The sequence below is a fragment of the Siniperca chuatsi genome, linkage group LG2 (assembly GCF_020085105.1).
Source record: "Siniperca chuatsi isolate FFG_IHB_CAS linkage group LG2, ASM2008510v1, whole genome shotgun sequence".
NCBI lineage: Eukaryota > Metazoa > Chordata > Actinopteri > Centrarchiformes > Sinipercidae > Siniperca > Siniperca chuatsi.
This window is the reverse complement of record NC_058043.1, coordinates 8324706-8345631: the sequence shown is the minus strand read 5'-3', so window position 1 is coordinate 8345631 and position 20926 is coordinate 8324706. Positions and strand designations below refer to the sequence as shown.

General features: G+C 38.4%; 1 protein-coding gene across 5 annotated transcripts in view; it reads right to left on the bottom strand.

The window, feature by feature from the left end:
- The window catches only part of lactbl1b (lactamase, beta-like 1b), a 49138-nt gene that overhangs the window by 19073 nt on the left and 9139 nt on the right, over positions 1–20926 (bottom strand). For 3 of the 5 annotated variants that reach the window (XM_044166655.1, XM_044166670.1, XM_044166678.1), the window contains exon 3: positions 12443–12588. The gene's annotated coding sequence lies outside the window, so the exon portion shown is untranslated. Of the gene's footprint in view, positions 1–1057; positions 1205–12442; positions 12712–20926 lie in introns of those variants that run through there. The other 2 variants (XM_044166688.1, XM_044166662.1) reach the window with 2 other exon arrangements.

Sequence of the window (20926 nt, the reverse complement as noted above, 5' to 3'; positions counted from 1 at the left end):
CATTAAAATTTCATTTCATCAATCAGTCTAGAATCATAATGTCCACTGGAGTCATATTTATACCATTCACAAGGCTTGTCATATTGAGACAATACATGCATCAGGTTTATACAGCCTTTGCATGCTGCAGGCAATGAGGGTATTATTCTAATGCTGTTACTGTAAATCATGAAAGACAAATTCAAATATCAAATGGCAGTTTTGTGTGATGAGAGAACTTATCCACATTTTATGTGATTTTAAAGGTAAAGTACCTTGATCAACATCACATACTATAGAGGTTTCTATCCAAAAGAGTGTAAAGAGTGTTGTGCACAGTGCATAACAGTACAACATTCACTCACGTTTTCAGGGTTTAATTAAGCAGTTAAAAATCTCAACTGACTATGTGTTCATTAGCCTCAATGCTGCTAATCATAAAAGCAGATATTCAGTACAGTGTGTTATCATGTAATCAGATGTAGACATGATGAGACTATAATAAAGAATGTGTCAACTGATTGGATATGAGCTTTAAAACGAGGGATATAATTAGCCCGTCACCCCAAATAACCTCCAATCAGTCAAAAAATCTAAATCAAAAGTAACTTTATCTCTAAAATATGCCTTGTTTGCAATAAAAATGTAATTCTCTTGTTAACATGGGCAATGTAGTGATGAATAACAGAAGAAAAAGTATCAGTTTCAGACCAAGTCAAATTAATTTCCAAATTTAAACACTTAATTTCTTGAAATACATAGTTTGTTTCATTTGTTACTCTGTTGTATTCAGTAAGGTGAAAAGCAACAATCAGCAAAATTGTTGAGATATTTGAATTGATTCAGCTTTTGAAGATGCAAACAGATCTCCCATGACATTGACCTATTCAGAATATATATTATCATGTTTCTGTGTCAAGTTTATAAGAAATGCAGAACATTTGTAAATGAAGTGATGCGCCACATGCACCAAGCGTCTAGAATCAAGGCTGTGGAAAAACATGTTACATAAGCTGTGATGAATCCTCTTTTCTAGGCCATGAAACATCCTACATAGATACATTCTTTCTACACTTACCTCAGGTTCTGAATCTATTGACTGCTTTTCCCACCTCTTTGTCAAAATGTTAAGACAAAAATATTCCGCTTTTGTTCCGTCTGGGTTTGGGAGCTCGAAGCAGGATCCTGACAGATGTTAGTATCATGGTTATGGCTAAATCCTGCTTGTATCAAACCCAGCATTCTGGATTAACCATCACAGCCAATGGCCACATCTGCCATGGCACAAAAATAGGTGCCCTTTCAGTGTGTGCGGCGTGTGTTTTATGCGCATCTTTCTTTCTTTTTGCATTTGCATGGCATGTGGTTTTATGAGGACAAGTTTACTCAACAAAAAGCCAACTGGTGCTACTTGCTCAGCTGAAAATAATTACAGTCCATTAATGTGGTTATAGGTCTTGAGGTTGTTGGTTTTAGATAAGATTAGTTCATAGGATATAGTGAAAATGTGTAATGTTATTCAGATACCTGTCTCTCAGTAATGTTGATAGCTTTTTGTTTGTTTACTAGTTCATCAAGACCTTATTAAGAGTAGTATATTGTTCTGGTTTCTTTAAACTTCTATATTTAAAAAGCATATTCCTTTGCCTCATGATTTTGGAGCGGTTTCTTGGAACACACACACAAAAAAAAACATTTGGCAGAAGTTGAATCTGAACTAGACCTCTCTCCCCTGACTCCGGCTCCATTTTGGATTTATAGAAGATGTCTGACCTATTTATCTGCAAAATTCTCATTTCATGTTGAACATGTAAAACATCTACTTGTGGGTCAGATGCAATCTAATACAAACTAATGAATACAGATAAGGGCTAAGACCGGCATGTTGTCCATGACAACAGTAATGCAAAAAGTGGATGACGTTTCATGCCTACAAGCTTGAATGAGCATGACACTTTGGATTTGTACATTTGTACAAATATAATGAAATGCTCTTGGGCACTTACAGCAGAAATGGTTAGGTTAGGAATAAATATGTAGGCAGCTCACTTGCACATGGCTTTTTGCATAGAGTTGCAGGCTTATTGCAGGCTACTGCGCTCACAGGCGCTTTGATTAGGCACAAGATCACTGGTGATGTGAGAAAGTCTGCTGCATTAAATGTTCACTGTAACATTAGTGTGACACAATCCCCTTGTTTTTACACAGAGATTGATCACATCAGAGGTTTGGAACAAAGACAACGGATTTGAGGCTATATGGTGGACTATATTTTAGTGAAATAAAATAGGCTGTACTACTTAATTTATTCATTCAAGTGCTTACAAACTCTAAAACTCTAAAAGTGGAGGAGAAAAAACATTTTTGTGTGCTAAAAAATCTCTTCCTTCTGAGTAACATCCTTAATATTTATATTTGTTCATTGCAGCCACAAAAGTACATGCACTTCCATTGTCTCTTATTAAAGTGTGACACAACATGTAAATTCATGTCCTAAAATCCACTGTATGCCTCTCCTTTGCGACCTTCTTTCCGGAGTGTATTTGCAAAAACATCATAGTCTCTACTCCATTTAATTCATCCTTTATTCATTATATGCTATATATAATGTATGGTTGCCCTCCACTCTTTCCATCATTACTGTAACTAACATCAGTAATCCTCAGACTAGCATTAACAGAATTAAGCTACTGGAAAATCCAATCCTTTGTTTTCCATCAACAATCAGAGACACTGTCATGTGCATTAATACAATGTTTTATACTATTTGACCTTTGTAGTAGTATAAAGAAAAATACAACATTTAGAATATGGTAATTGAAGAATTGGGTTTCTATTATATTCACACAAACCCTTGACAAATGTTGCTTCATGATAATAATAACAACAGTAATACAACTTATTTATGTAACTCTACGGGAATAGTCCTTATAACAACAGTATTAGCAGTAACAGTATTATAATGGGGCATAAGCCAGGGAGGGATCATTCACAAAAATCATTGGGGTATCAGAGAGAAAGAGAGCAAAGAGAGAGAGACAGAGAGAGAGAGGCCACTGGGATAAGAATGACATGATTACAAAACAATCTGTGATGGTTGTATTTTTACCACATTAGGTAACTATAAAAATGTACAGGTGATGTCTCATTTGAAAAAAAAGAAAAGAAACATTTATTTTCTAGCACTTTTGTTAAATAGGTGTATATTATGGCATGGAAATTTTGTGAACAAGGTGATAGTTTTGTAATCGTCACAGTTACAAAATACATATGTGACATGATACATATACTGTATGTAACCTACATAACATGATCAAGAGTCAATCAGTTGGCAGTTGGTTTAGTTAAATGTTCTGCTGCTAGTAGCAACCCCTACTGGCACAGTTTAAAGAAGTACTGGAGAGGGACGTGGATGCAGACATAATGGCGGATCTCCGCAAGAGGAACCTCTGTCCTCCGTAGTCGGAAGTTCTTTGTGTTGTTTTTGCTTGAACATCTGCATTGCACATGTGCGTAGTCCACTTGTGGCAGATGCAGAGAAGGCGGGTGGACTTTACAGTGGTAAGATAGTCTATATTTATTTATAATATTAATAATAATTATGATATTTTAAAAAGTTTGTTGGCTATCAAACTTTAATATATCGAAGAATCTTGCCAGCGCAGGTATACCAATGTGGAGAAAATACATTTGAAAATGCCAAGTGACTCCAAGCATTTAACGTTAGCAATTTTTGTCATGTTGTTGCAAGTCATGTAAGTTAAGATGAGTGTTGAGTACAGCCCTCTGGCCCAACCGCCGGCCAAACAGCTGCTTCCAGCGGTCTCTGCCTGCATGAAAGAAATGAGCCGGTTTTGGTCCAGCCCTTACAAAGCAAACTAGCCACGCAGGGCTACTCCAGGTTAGAGGTGCGCGGCATGGGTGACCTGGGGCTGGCCAAACCCCCAGCAGTGGAGCCTTTGGTGGGACAGTAACGTCACGGGTGGTCGTGACGATGGACGCATCCCTCCGGGGTGGGGAGCAACCCTGGGAGACAGGGCAGTGAACGGCGTGTGGCCGGTGGAGCTGGCCCAGGCCCACATAAACTGGAGTTAATGGTGGTGGCATATATAAATTGCCAGGGAGCCACATGCTCCCAGCGGCCGCACGGGTTGGCTCACAAGGTAGTTCTTTGGAGCAGCTCCGGGCACACGTCACTGCGAGTGAGGCATGTTGAAGGAATGTGAACAGGGGCGCAGATCTGTTGTCCAGAGGACATCCTCTATTCGGGGAATGGAAGCTCCATCCCCAAGTAGTGACACAAATATGGCAGAGATACGGTCAGGCTGCCGTCGATCTCTTTGCATCGCAAGAAAACACTCAGTGCCCTCTGTACTTCTCCCTGACGGACGGAAATGCAATGTTGGGTGTGGCTGCACTGGCTTACCCATGGCCGAGCGTGTATGTAGTTTGCTCCAGGGTTTTCAAAAGTGTGTTTAAGGCATAACCCAGCTTTTGTACCTGAGGTGGTGAAGTCTGCGTATAGGTGCCCCACAGTGGAGCTGCGGGCTTTCCACCGTGCGCCGTTCAGTACAGCGGAGAAGCACAGGCTGAATACGTTATGCCTCGTACGGGCATTACGATTTTATGTGGACAGGACATCAAGCTTTAGGAGAAGCGATCAGCTGTTTGTGTCTTGGGCCACACCCCACAAAAGAGAGCCACTGTCCTGCCAGAGGCTGTCCCACTGGACTGTGGAGGACATCGGTGCCACGACAAGTTGGGCATGCATACGTTTGTGAGGTTCTACAGGTTGGATGTCTCAGGTCCATCCTTAGCGCATGCAGTACTGGATACTGGGGCTTCAGGGGCTGTCTAGTGGGGTCTCAGACGAGGTCTGGGAGTTGAATGGCTTTGGGAGATTATGCAATCCGGGAGTGGGCCATACCTCTCATAGTGAAAGTCTAAACGACATTAGAAAAATAATGTCGGGTTATTTAATGTAATCCCTGTTTTTTTGATAACATAGTGAGGTGTTTCACCATCACTTCCCTCTTTACCCCCCGAGGGAAGAAACCAGTATAGAATGACCTGGCTGGGTTGGTTATAAAGAGAGGGCGGGGCTCTCCCACAGTTAGACCTGTCTGTCATAGACAGAAGTGGTGTCATTGGAGCTTCTGTAGTGGTCACGCCAGAGGCAATTCCCTATAGTAAAACACCCCACTCTGTTATCAAAGAACCAGAGATTATGTTAAGTAACCCAACATTAATGTATCTCTCAAATGTTCCAAACAAATCGGCGCTTTAAACCTGTTTGAATGGTTTCAAGGAGGACAGACAGCAGCAGCGACTATATTTGCAGCAATTTTTGACAAATATTTCCACATAATGTGCATTGATTACTATGTTGCTATCAATATCATAGCATTTTTTCTTTGAGTGGCTGAGAGACAGCATTAATCAGCTTTTCAGTTTAATTTTGGAGGGAAGCGGGACTGTTCCCATAACGTCGAATACATTAACAGTATGTATTCATTAAAGGTGGGGTTTGCGATTCTAGAAAAATCCAATACAATGACAAATACCATGATATAGAGTGAACAACGACACAGCAAGTAACATAACTAACGTTAGCTAGGCTGTGGGTTAGCAAACTGTCTCTAGAGGCTGGCTGCTGTGAAGACAACAGCCAGAGAGGAGGAGACAGCGATACTCACAACTCTCCTGCTACTATAGCAAACATCACAACAGCAGCATATCTTGGCAAACAAGAAAGTAAGCTGAATGTCCGTGGCCAAGTCATTTAACATTACCTGACACACAAATCATGACTGGAAAGTGTTGTGTGGCTCAGTCCAAGCCACTTTATTTGTTTCACATTTACAGAGCCAGGGCTGTGTACAAACACCAGATTTTTTTTCAGCGCACACACAGACAGCTAGAGGACCGTGAGGAGATATTCGCTGAATTTGACAAAAAGACATTTATAGGATTAGAATCGCATACCCCACCAATAATATTTTTCTCATGCTTCTATGGTCATAATCACTCACATCCTAATGTAATGTATTATATTAAAACAATCACATAAACATGCATAACAAGTGGACATCAATGAATGCCAGAAACTGCTCAATTTAAGCCAAGAAAGAAGTTTGGTCAATAGTGCAAAATATACAAGGCAACCAATTGCATTCAACAAATCATTTTTATTATATAGTATGTCCAGGGAGAGGGTAGGTAAGTTTTTCCTTGAATGGGTAGTCCCCAAAGAAACTCATTTGACCACCTACAGGGAGAGAAAGATGGCAGAAAGCAGGCCAGGAAAGGCATACAAGTGTTCTTAATAGCCATTGCATTCTTTCACTAGCTGCTTTTATGGCAATTCCCTTTTCAGTGGGATACTATGCTATCAGGCATGACCAGGGCTGAAACCTGGTCATGTACTGTTGATGTTATGAAATTTAGTTTTTTTTTAACTTTTACTCTTGTGGACTCCGAGGACAATGTAACTAATTTGGCACTTAGTCTATACCTTAGTAAATCCAGTTTGTCTTGTCACTGTACTAATTCATTTTTACAACACATGTCCAACTCTTGTTTAAGGCATCTTTTTTGATTTATAACATCACTATCATTGAGTTAGTTGTGTTTTATATACAATTCTGTTTTCACAGTTTTACTATTTCTTCCAGTAAAAACTTCAGAGGCCTTGTCTTCAACCTTTGTTGGAAGTGTGTCACTGCAGCGGTGCACTACACAGAGTGAGGGTTGAAGAATAATGCAGGCTCTGGAAGAGAGTACAAGTTGCCAGAATTGACAGACTTTGCAGTCTGCCTTGAAGGGGTTATACTGAGCTCTAGTGGACAATGTGCAAACTACAATTTTTTTCTGTGTGGTATCCTAAGATCAGAGATCTAAATGCCTAATTATAATTAAATGTTACCCTGGCTGGGTGGACCACCTTCAGTAATACAGTGTATTTTTTAGTGTGGTCTGATATCTCCCTATTTATTTCAATTTCCTGTCCTAAAAGGTTTGAAAAGATGACTGAGGTGAGGAAGCTTTAATGCTCCCTGTGGTAACTTTGATGAACTTCAAAGCAAATGTCAGAACTAGTGAAGATGAATCTATTTGAAATTGCTCATGCTTTGCACAAACTGATTGATTTGGGTTATCTTTGTGCTTGGCTGTCAATGTCTCACCTCTGTGATATCAACAGACAGATTAATGCCATCAGAGGTTTTATATCAAGTGATTAATTCACATTTTCATTCTCACCTTGAACTGGTGAAATCGAGAATGGAATTTTTAAGGCACAATTTAATAAAAAGGAATACAATGTCTTGAAACTGAATTTAATTTAAATATTAAATTCAGACGGTTAGCTTAGCTTAGCACAAAGACTGGAAACATTGTAAAACAGCTAGCCTGGCTCTGTCCACTGATAACAATATCCATCTACTAGCATTTCTAAAGCGCACAAATTAACAAGTTATATCTCGTTTGGAGCTGGTATTATAGTAAGTATTTTATTTTTTAATTTATTTTTTGGCTGTACTTTGTGTCTTGAAATGAGCAATATGAATAAATTTGATCCATTTACTCCCTTGATAATGGGAAAACGAATGCAAAGTTTTCACCTTAATACTGTGCTTGCTCAGTTATGCTTCTAGGGCAACTTTTTCAGATCTAATTTAGTGCCATTAATATGTATATTTATCTTCATCAAGTCAGTCAAACCAAGGTCATCATCAAATCCTTATGTCAAACAAGATGAGCCACAGATAGATGACTGCCATGTTTTGACAGACATACATGTTGTTAAGTGTAATGCGATCTGACGTTAAAAAGCTGTCCAGTGCCATACTATTGAAACATTGATGATGGGGCAGCAGCCTTAAGATCCAGAAACTCACTCTCTCTCCAAATGCTTTTCACTAAATACTGTTGTTGACAGAACTATAAGTGAAAAAAGAGCCATTTTAACAGAGGACATTTTGACATGTCATAGTAGGAAAAGCACAAGTGTAAATCTAGAAACAAAAATGGCTGAACTCCATTTAGCTGTTTTGGTTTCAGGGTCCTGTTATTGTGCATGCTGACTCACTGTCATGACTTACTGGAGCCTTTAAATAGAACAGAGCCCAAGTTAATATTATTAGAAACACCTGTGCTTTTCCTACTATGACAGGTCTGCTGTGAAAAAGGCCGTAAGCGTTCATGCGTGTTACGGCTTTCCTGTAAGATCACTTCATCAATAAAATCCTGATATGTGGTGACATGTCTTTGCCACTAGATGGCAATAGTGCTCCAATCGGGTTTTTTAACTATCCAGTCTCTGATTCAGTGTCCAGTTTCTTCTCTAACCCAACAGTACTGAGCGTCTCTCAGACGAAGCACGGGTCATATGTGAAGAGTTTTGAGTGCCTAAATACCTTGGACTGGCTTACATCACCATGCTTTTGGCAAATACAGGAGAAAAAAAGAGTGTTCTATGTGACAGAAAACTTGCGTGATAAATTGTCATGAGACTGCTTTATAAATATGCTGGTAATCTCCCATTGTATACTGTTAACTGTCATGTGTTTTCCAACAGAGAGGAAAACACTATTAAAGTAAATAGCACTGGTGGCTTGTGTTGCGTCTTGGCCTCCCACCCTCTTTTTTTTTGGGATATATTTGTGTGCCAAGTCTCTGCAGTCTTGCCAACAGTTGCCACCAACACAAAACCCACAAGACTTTCCATCCCTGATACAAAATTGCAATCAAGTCAGGTCCCCGGGGAAAAGCTGGGGTGCAGCGTCTTGGTTTGTGATATTCTGCGGATGGCAACAAACTGTTGTGCTGCCTGCCAGCATGTGAAGCCAGGAGCATTAGAGAAGGAAAAGTGGAAAATTAACTGGTGCCAATTGCCAGAATGCTCACGTGACTGCAATACATGGGAGCAACGGTGAGGATAATTTAGCATGAGGAACATTCCTGCAAATGCAATTTACAGTATCACACAGATCCTCGATGTGTTTTCTTCTTGACTTTTTTGGAACCCCACAAACTATGTAAACTATCCACTCAGCACACTGAAGGACAGATAGGATGATACAACAATTACAGAATTTCAGGGCTGTTATTAAGAGATGAAAAACTACCGTAAAGCATTTGAAAACTTAGTTTTTTAAAACCTAAATTTCAAAGAGCAAGGGTTTTTTTCTTTTCTAACATTTTTGGACAAGCAATCAGACAGAGAAATCCATTACAGAGGAGCACAAGATAACCAGCTTTCCTAACAGCAGTAGCCTCATTAGACCAAAATGCAATGCAGCTTTATAGATCTTTCTCTCTCTCTGTCAGCTAGAAAAATGCCTGCTATCTTGCTCTTACGATTACTTCTGCTATATAATAACATAAGTAACAAGTAATAGTATAGCAATAATGAGTATTGTCAAGTTAAGTGTACTACTACTACTACTACAACTACCACTACTCCCTATGTAACATACTCTCAGTAGTTTACTCTATAGTGAGCAGTAAATTCAGATTTCAGACACAATTCAGACACTTATTAATCATCATCATTCTGCATCATCACCAACAGCTTTTGTGTTGCACAAGGGTAAGTTTTGCATCTATAGACTGTGTTGCATTGCATTATGGGTTTGTTCCACTATTGGAATTTCTGAGGGCACTATATAGAGCATGAATTTTTCACTCAAATAAAATGGTGGAGTATATATGTAGTGCACTATATAATAAATAGAGTGTGATTTCAAACACAGCCTTAGCTCAACTATACTTGACTATACATACAACCTGACTTGTACTTGACTAAGGTGGTCCCGACCATACCTGCACTGTCTTGTAATAATGCTTTATCTCACCGCCAGTAGTACAGCATAATGTGTAACACTGAGTCCATAATAATCCCTTCAGAAACCACTCAATGTCAGACCCTCAAATTACTTACTAATGAACATTTCTAAGGCTAATAGCCCCTGTGACTGAGACACAGAAGGTTCACGCCTGTGGTGTCTAATGTGTGGCCACAGACAAGCCGAGCCTACTGCAAACATGGCATAAGCAAGCCACACAGGATTTTTGTTCTTCTCCATGGAGCCCGTTGATGATTGTGTGAATCCTCCTCTTTCAATGGGTTTCTCCTGACCTCTGCCCTATTTTCACTCCAGAGCAGGGAGAAGGGCATCTGCACGCAGTGTTCCCAAGAGCTGCTCAAACACTGAGGTCTATGTAGGTCAGCAAATGGCCCTCAGTGTCACTTGCAAACCGTAAACAGATCGAGAATGCATGAGAGTGAGCGTATGTATGTGTGTGTGTGTGTGTGTGTGTGTGTGTTATAAGAGTACAACAAACTAATTGCAGGGTTGATGTGCATTTCACGGGATGTCGTTGCACTGGGGGAAAATTCCATCTGTTGCCAATTCTTCTTCATGCTTCATGCTTGTTTAGCCATTCATATGGTTTGTATAATTATTTGTTTTTGACATGCATTACATGATGTTCATGCTAATAATGGCTTTTATATTATTGGACACTCCTTAAAGCCGTCCTGTTTACACTTCAGGGGTGACCAGAACATGAAACATGGAAAGTGGAATCTATTTTTGTTTTGTCTTAATTTTTATTGGGACAAAAAGAAACATTTGGATAAAGCTGCATTAAGATATTTTAACCAAAAAGGAAACAGAAAGAATCCAAAACAAACTCCACACAACAAATCTTGACATAGATTACCAATGGCTTATATTATGAAGTTTTACATTTCAAGCAGAATCAGTGTATCATTGAATTCTTTTTTCTCACCACATGAAGATATGTCCAAAAGCGCTGGTTTAGTCCATCAGCCCCTACTTATGTACCAACTCCTTTTCAGGAAATTGTGAGGAAAATATTCAGGAAATTAGTTGGAAAATAAGGGACTAAAGCTGCATAGAGCTGCAGATGGTGTTGAGCCCCAGTTTGATTGGGAGCAACAGCAACTCTTTTACATTACAGGAAATCATTTATGTCAGAGTTCGTATCAGAAGATATTAATTAATGTCAAAATATGATCTTCACCGGCTTTCACATCAATGCAATGCTGTACACATATGGGACTTATTGGAGGTTAAAGGTCATTCATTGTATCTCTTTGTTCCTGTCCCATCCCAATGCCATCCTGTGGTTTCACACTTACTACATTCTGTCAATTGTCATTTACACAGCTTAATAACTGTGGACCATTGATCAGCCTCTATCAACAGAGGCAAACAACTGATGTCTCTCATTATTTTGTACTACAGAGGAGATGTATCGGGTTCATGTAGTTTTACATAGATTTAGTGGGCAGCAGTGCCTCGAGGGGTGGGAGCATTGATGCTTCCATGCTTCAGTTAACATCGGAGAGTTCAGAAGACCAAACTCTTCATGACCCCTGTGACACTCCTGATCCAACCAGCCATGGCTTATGGTAAGACTCGAAGCTGGGGAAGCACAAGCACTCCACCATCCAGTGTTGGCTGTCAACACTTCTCATAGCCACACACACACACACACACACACACACACACACACACACACACACACACACACACACACACACACACACACACACACACACAGAGCTTGAATTCATACTTGTCTTTGTGTATTCATCCATTTTGTGTGGCAAACAAGCAAAACCTAATTTTGAATTCATCATAAATGCAAATATAACCTTAGTTACTGTACACATTATATTTTTGGGTTACTTATGTTTACAGTATACTGTAGTAAGATATATATTTCAGTAAGAGTAATTCCACAACATTATTTGGACCTGCAGAATTTAGTTTATAACTACATACAGTAATTATTTCATTATCATTTATAGCCCTTAAACTATTTTATTATTTATATATGTGTAACATTTAAATTGCTATTTATTGCTATGTCCCCTTTGGCTAAGAGTAATTTTTGTCCCTACCAGGGTTACATAACTTTGATATGATATTTGTGAATTGCCACTTAAACTCTCCAACATACACTGTACATTTACCACTAAACTGACAACTTCACTGCTAACCTTTTCCTCTGCTCTGCTCGCATTCACCGTTACTCTCTGCCGCTCACCCTCTCACTCACTCGCTCAACCACACATTCACTACGCAATGGAAACGTGGCTATGTTTTTATTTCTGTATCATAACAAATGGCCCATCCCCCATGGGACCGCAAAACACCGCTATATGTCAAACCTAAAAAATATATAATACATAAGATATCTTCCAGTAACACATATACAAATCCAAAACACATTTTAAATTATAAATTGATTGTATTTCTGTATACTAAAAAATAAATATACTGTAGTTGTTGCTTATAATTACGTCTTTCACTACAGTCTTAGTAGAATATAGACTATAAAAGCATAAACCAACTATGTCCATGTAGTCACATCAAGAAGCACCTGAGACTGAGAAGTGACAGGTAAGTACATGAAGACTTCTCACCTCCCGTCTCCTCCAGCACACCAGAGATGCGTGTCCTTGTCTGCAGGTCTTCACACAGCCACAGTTGTCAATGTCCCTCGTGGTAACTGGAATGGCAGCGTGTTGACAGCGATCGATTTAAGTGTCAGCAGCTTCACGGCATCCTCCTGAGGAACAAAAAGGCATAATTTGTGGTCGCTGACTGAGGAGCCACTTAGTGAAGACAGTTCCAAAACATTATTATAGGATTATTTTTGTTGTTATATGGACAAAAAAGCTGAAATTTCCAAGATTAGCCAACAGAATTGATAATAAGGTTATAACCACAATCAAAACACATTTAAGTCATCCATTTACAACTTCTTTATTAGTTATGATCTTAAATTAATCTACATGGAGTTAGTCTTTTAAGGAATTGCATAAAAAAACCTTTCTATAAATGTAATACCAAATGAGAAACTCATGGTTTTCTATGATCAATGGTAATCTACAAAAGCACAAATATATTTCAAATACTGGTTTGTACAACAGACTGTTCGCTAAGCCCCACCCCCAAGCTAATGCTAATGCTAAAACTCAGTGAGTTGGTTGAAAACTCGGTCGAGAAGCTTGCAAAAGGGTCTAAAATATGCATGATGGCTGCATACATGATAAATGCTAAAAGACTGAGGTTAAAGCTAAATGTCCTAGGCAAAAAGCCAGTATCCTCACCGGCGCATGATTAGGAGCAGCACCTTTTACATACTGCAGGGTAGAGATAGTTAGTCATTGGACAAGTAGGCTAACACAGTGGTTAGATTTATGCTTTCATGTTTGTATTCTCAAACATTATGTTTGACTTGTACATCAGTCAACTCTGATTTAGTAATTTCTTGGCTCCCACAGGGTGGATTCCAGTCCTGAACAGGTAACAGGTAATAACGTAACCTATAACAACAAAACAACAACAAAATAATGTTGTTAGCTAATGACATGCCCCTTGCCTTTGAAAATAACACTATTTTAATACAAATGTTATCCAGGTATGCTAATGTTTGCTGCTTATATTAGCAGATAAACAGAGTTTAATTCCTTACACTTTTGCTTGACACCACCCTCCAAATTCTTGAAATACAGAGTATTGCTCTTATTAGAGCCCCTTCGACATATGGAGAAATCCAAAGCTTGACAGGCCTGCCTAGTTACTGTTGCTATGATTGCTGTTCAGGGTTTAGCAAACAGTCAATTATGTTCACATTATGTCCTAATTCAAGGGCATAGACATTGGCATTGTATTGGATAGAAGAAAAACTGAAGAAAAATTTTATAAAGTACATTCATTTTGCACCACAGCAGTCATGTATGTTGCATTTCAGAGAAATGTAAAAAAAAAAAATCTAGCTCAAAATGGCATCTTGTGTTACACACAGCTGAATAACCAGCCTGTTTGGTAACATATCTCTGTTCTCAACATGGCATCACCATGTCCCCTCGCTGCGTCGTCGGAGCTCCTTTACTCTCAATAATACATGAGTCTGACTGTGTGTGTGCCAGCAGTAACAGATGATGCCACAGGATTTTATTCCACTTGACTATAATCGGCGTAGTGTGAACCTCCTAAATATTTTGGCTGAAGCCATTAGTAAATATGTTACCCTCCTATCACTGTGTTTGCCTTCAAAAAGACACCCAACAACATCAGATCCAGAGCTGGCTCTGACACTACTGTTGCCCTCATTTCATGAATTTTATTTGTTTTACTGTATATGGTAAATCACCAAAGGTCTAAACAGCTAATCTACCAAACAAGTAATGACTTTGATCATTTTAATTTATTGACTTAGCAAGGCCCCTATGTCATTTGACATATAACTAACGCTTGTGAGAAACCTTAGTAACCTTTACATGTTTAAAGAATCAGGAAAATGATCTTCAGAAGCTGCAAAAGCCTTTGCAAATTTAATGCTGTAAAACCTGCATGTTGGTGGCTGGAGGGCTGAAAACTATTTACTACCCAGAAATCATTTACTTTGACATCAATAAACTGTAGATAGCAAGATTCTGCAAACTTTACCTAAAGTATAAGAGGGGCAAAATATCTAATGCTGTTAAGTCTAACATTCACTGAGGTGTTTTTTACATAAAAGTATTGCCTAGTGGAGCTTCAAGTACTCCCTATAGCTACAATAGACCCCAAATAACCATTTAAGAAGTAATATGATATGTGTATGTGCCTTAAGTGAGGGCAGATGATGCACAGCTAGTGATTTTTTGTATCTACTTGGTGAAACAGACTACCCATGAGGGAAAAATAAACCGTTTTTCCATGTAATCTGAACAATTTCTCTTCTCCTGATTCTACTGTACTAATACTACTTTAATTCTTCCTTGCATAACTAGCTGCTACTATAGAAGCTCATTCGTATAGCTTCCAGCCACTAGTGGCAGCAGTGACCATACTGTTGCTGAGCAGCAATTCAGTCGAGAGGAAGAAATATTGTGCCATTTTAAATTTTATATGCTAGAACATGGTTTTATTTTGGTTTTATTTTCCATGGTTTTCAGTGAAACAGCATCCATAAAAAGCACAGAAAAATCCCTCACAAATGCTATCTAACTGTAATGGTGTGCAGCTAGCTAGCTAGCAATGCAGTCTGGTGGAAGCATGGATGTATGGTATTTTATGGACTGGATACTGGATCCAGTTCATAACATCTGGCGTCCATTCATTGCAATGAAAGTTGTTCACCCAGCACATACAGTAATCCATCTATGTGTGGAAGGCAAAGCAAGATTGGTTCATGCACACAAGAAAATCTTTTTTCCTTGAAATGTTTTTTTCCTTTAGAGTGGGCAGTCATATTGAAAACTTTATTAGCATGTATTCAGGGTCTTTGGTGCTTTTCCTAGTTGCTGTGACAGTAAGCAAAAGACTAATATGTACACAATTGCCATTTTGCTTTCTTGTAACTTACTGTATGAGGTGCTGACAATTCTGAGACCCACTTTTGAACAATACAGTAGTATTTTAAGAGTAACTTGCTTCACATGTAAATAAATCTTAGATGCTGATGGGGGCTTGCAGGAGAGGACAGAGTTTTTGAAGGTGGTGGTAGTGCTATCCCTTAAGCAGCCTTGGAGGAAAGTTGATGTACAGCATTAACTACTCATTGGTCTGCCCTTTCGCCTTTCTCCCTTCTTCGTAGATCACTGTCTATATCTGCACCAGCATCCTGAGTGGAGCGCGCTCTCATGTTCCAGATATTAAATTACTCATGAAATATTTGCTTGGCCTCCAGGGTCTGCTGCAGCTTGCTCCGAAACCTCCACTTAGCCCCTGAAACGTCTCGGAGTGCAGGCTTGTGTCACCTCTCCGAGGAAGGTCAATTTTTCCAATTTAGAAACGGGGCATTACAGGCTATTTCAGATTGCATTAGCGTTAGAGTTCTGCTCTTGTCACCTTTTCCTCCTCCTTCCCGACGTACCTCTCTTCCTTCCGTTCAGATGAAGAGGGCTGCTTTCCTAAAACAAGCAGTCTGAGAGGTTGAACATTGCATGATTCAGTAACAAGTTAAAGGCCTGATCACTCACACTGTGTGCACTTGACTGTACCAGAAAGTTCCATCAAGCTCGGTGAACCTTGAAGACATTTTAAAGATACAGCCGCAGAGTTCAGAAGGACAACATGAGAGTTTGAAACTGTCTAGACTGACGAGTTTACATTAAACCTGATGGCTATCGGTTATACGGTTAGCAATGCCACACAAACTTAAATTCAAGGAAGAATTCATTTTCAAACTAGACTAATAATTTACAACGTCTGGTCAGCACAGCAGTATTGTGCCAATTAAAATTACGTTTACATTTACATTTATATAGTACATTTATAAAAGCCTAAAACGTCTAATATTAAAAATTGTAGATAATATCTATATAAAAGATACAACTTAAATGGATACCATTTAAAACAAATAGCCAAAGTAAATGCCAATAACTTTGTGAGAAAGTAAGTAATAATTCTGTTCATAAGCACAACATCTACATACAGTAGCTTACCACTTGATAACAAACACAAATATTCCACAAATTTAAACATTTGTAACATATTTTTTTAATAACTTACTGTGTTCATGAATGTTGATTAATATGATATATTTGAAGAGCTTATTGCCAAAAAAGTGTGGGGGGATAATAAAATACTAAAATCTTTGTTTCCCTGTTTCTGAAATACAAAATGATTAAGAAAATGGCAATAATCTTTAGATGGATCGCACTTTGCTTGGACTTGTTCTATTAATTATTTTGGATTAAATGCTTCTGTTGTCATTTTTGTGGACATCATAAAGCTATTTAGAGCGTGTAGAGTGATGTTCTCTTTTATTCAAATATATTTAAATTAGTTAGTATATTAGCTAAATGAAAATGACATGATCACTTGTTTTCTTTTTTTTTGTGTCTCAGACTGGGCGGTGTATGGTATGAGTTATTCTTGTAGGCAGATGTCAAGACTGGTGAGCAGAGCAGCTTCAACTGAAAGAAAGACTGGCGCTCAGTCTAAGGGGGAGGAGACGTAGGTCACTGCAGTGTATAGTTTTGGTCATGCAGTACTGCGTAGGTCTTTGGGTACAGACACTAACATTGCAAAAAATTACTGGTTCAATTCCCATTGGAGCTGCACACACACACAAAAATCACTCAGTATGTAAAAATACTTTCAAAATATGCTAAAACTGTACAAATACTTTGCCTCCAGGAAAGAAAACAAGTATGCAAGTGAAGTCATGTTTCAATCCAGATTGCAGACATTGAATAATTTCATTATCACCTGCAAGTACTTTTCTCGAATATTTCAAGATGTGTAAAACTATATTTGCATCTATGGTCTCACCATTTAAATGCTTATTCTCTTATATCTTAATAATAACAATGTGAAAACTGAATTTGTACTGCAATAATAATAAGTCTTTAAATAATTACAGCAATTCTGCCTAATGAAACCTGTTATTTCTTCAACTTGGAAGCACATACGAATCAGATAAAGCAATGAGAAGCAGATGTAAAGATTCCTCTGACTTCAGACCTCAAGCATTCCCATATGGCCACCGAATGCCTCACAAGTGTAGCTGCGCCTTCACTTATAGATCTCAGCAAAAAGGTGAGAATCCAGTCACCCGTGATTATTACCAGCTCACTCATGAAATCACTAACCACGGGGCAGTGATGGAGCAAGGAGAGACAGTCAGAGATCAGGAACTGTTTTCTATTAGACTGAGGCTGACCTCGTACACAGAGTGTTGCCTTGTTTAGCCTCACCACCCGGCCAACAAAAAAAAAAAAACACATTTTACTGTCTACGATTTGAAAAGAAAACATGCAAATGTTTGACACCAAAGTCATTCCTGTCTTCCACAACTAATACCGTAGCTTTAAATTCACACACATGAAATATTTATATTCCACTGAGAAGCTTTTCCAGAGACTTCCATTTCCTCCAGCATTATGTTTATTACATCCAGATTAGATTCAGTGTTTTTATCAGTGTGCAGCAGTTTATAGTGCACACACAAGTGTTTGTGAGAATTACATGGAAGTGAAAAAATATTTTCTCATTGTCATGCCTGCAGAAAATTGTTTTCCCGTATACAAACCAAGGTTTTATTAATGCATAACTAAGTGTTTTTAGATGATCCAGACCATGAAGCTGACTTGACCTAAAATAGGATTTAACAGCTCTCTGGACCTCAAAAATGGGAGCTTTTATTACGCTTGAATGTGTGTGTATCTGGAAACCCTTTACAAAAGGCACATAAAACTATAAGGCCCCTCTGAGGTTGGCTATCTCCACTATCCCAATACTCCAGAAACATGGTGTATAAATCATTCAAATCATATGTGTGTTTCTGCTGCATTGCCGCCGGCTTCTGAATCTCACATCCTGCTTCCCCCAGAGTTTCTCGCACTGATGACTTTGCGTGAGATTTAAATTATAAAGTTACATCTGCGTACAGAGACGTTTTGAGAACTTCAGCTCTGAAATTTCCCTTTTCATTTGAGTAAAGGAACATTCTAAAATACATTTTCTTTTCACTACATTGGGTCCTAGAGACCCCGGGCCCCCTTTAACAGTTCAAAAAAACATGCTTAACATTATTTTATCAACTTGATACCTCATGACTTTTCAGAACATGATTTTGAACTAATGACATGTTGAGAAGTCTGCTACACAAAAAACATGCATTACTTCTGTAATAAACAGGGTTAAATACAATGGATTTTTATCTTTTTATCTTTTTACGCAGCACTGCCCCTCCAAAATCTCAAATAGTTCTGATTTCTGTTGTTAGAATTTTTTGATCAGACCTCTCTGGGGTCTAACTGACCCCAAACATAAGTGACATCACTATAAGAAGAAATATATTTGTTCACGCGTAGCCCAAGTAACACATTAAACATGAAATCTTTCCTTATTTGGTGTTTTATGGTCTTTTATGGTCACCTTCACTTTTACATACTCTACATATTGGTTTTAGATAAGGTCAGAAGAAAAGATCAAAAGTATTTGAAGGAAGAAAATTTAGATTTTGCAATTGTTATTATTTTTTTTACACATACAGCAGTGGAATCTGTAGAACCACAAAAATGAGGAAGCAAAGCCAATGTCAGCAAAAAATACAAGGGTTAAATATAATATAATTTAATGATAACAGCAAAAAAACAAAAAAGCCGTCAATAACTTATTATACATTTTCATTTATACATTTTCACACATTCATTTCTATGTACTTGACAACTGGAATGTGGACAGGGTAAAAAAAGTTCAGGGCACTTTTGTGTGAAACTATTTGTGAATTTTTCCATTGAAATTTTACTTATTTTTAAAATATGATTTTAATTAAATCTATTAAACAATTATTAAATTGTTTAATAGATTTTAAAAAAAAAAGATTAAATGTATTTAATCTAAAACATTTTGATTAAAGAATTAGAATAAATGAAGTGAGTATTAATTTCAACCTTTAAATCTTGATGATGGGGGCTTTATGCTTAGCAGGTTATCATAAACTCCTGAGCTATTTTTTGCTCCTTGCCGATTGACAAAACATACATTTGTTGACATATATATTTAATGGGTCAGTTCATCAAGTTGCCATAAACACGGCCATTATGTACAATTGAGTCTACTGATGAGATAAGCCTGAGAGTGTTAACCAGCTTTCCAGTATAATTTATGACCCACAAGCCAGATTAGGCCTGACTGGATCGCTGGTGCCATATGTGACCTACAATCTGTGCTCCGCTTGTACTGCAGGGCAGGAGGGTCAGCGATCTCCCTGGGCAAAGGTTGCCATGGGAACGACCTCTGGATGCACCACTCTGCACTTTGCAGCCCTCACACATCTTAAGGCAGAATTATCCAGGATTTCTTTATGTCAGTCCCATATTCTTCTGCTCTATTTCCTCAATCTCCTCTGCAGTTTGAGCTCCCTCTGTTTCCTCTCCCCACACACACACACACACACACACACACACACACCGATGTTTACATGCAGTGGTATTTGGATACTTGCATGCATTCTGACACACACGTCTATGCATAGTCACAAACACACAGGACAACACCCCCACCCCTGCAAATACACATATGGTATACACACACATAAACACCCATCATTCTTTGCACTACGTTACTCTTGATCAAACCAGGATCTGGCAAATTTTCAGCAAATATTTACCTCTTATACTACCTTTATGTTTTTATGTTATTTTAAATGTCTAAAATGACATTCTTTTCTTGTTTTGGCAAGTCAACTCAGCTGAATGTCATATGAGGATCCTTAAGCCTCCAGACAAATTCTGGTCGGCGGTGACAAATTTGTGCTAGTCTGCGAAGAAAGATTCTAGCCACAAGCTATTGGGCTTGGAAAGTTACCATGTCTGTTCATGCTGAAACTTCATGGCTGAATTTAACATGATCTGTGATCTGCAGGGAAAATGTTACCCTCTGAATTTTAAGTTGTACCATGAAAACTTTAAAAGACACCAACCACTTGTCCACTTGTTTTTAGTGGGGAGTGTATAACGGCTTTTAGTTAAATTGGATGATTTACCGCAAGCATTTAGCTACAACCACAGAAGACAGGAAAGTACATTGTAGCCTGTTATATTGTTCATTAGGTTAAAATGGGAGATGGTCACAGGATAAGAAATATAGAAGTCAGATAAAGGGCCCCTAAGAAAAATAAACTGATTTTCTTAAGTCTACTGAGATAAAATCTGAAAAAACACTCAGAAAACAGAAAGAGATCTTGTTGGAAAGTCACTATATTGCAGTGAACACGAGAGAAAATATAATTGGATCCCTCTGGAGATTCCCAATTCCGCTCTCTCCTTCCTCTCAGGGTTGAGGTTAAATACAAAGGAAATAAAATAAAGAGGTAATATCCCTCAGAGCAGCAACCAAGTTAAATTAACCATTTTTTACGCTTTCCAGTGGTGAAAGCTTCAACATCCCATGAAGTCATTAAA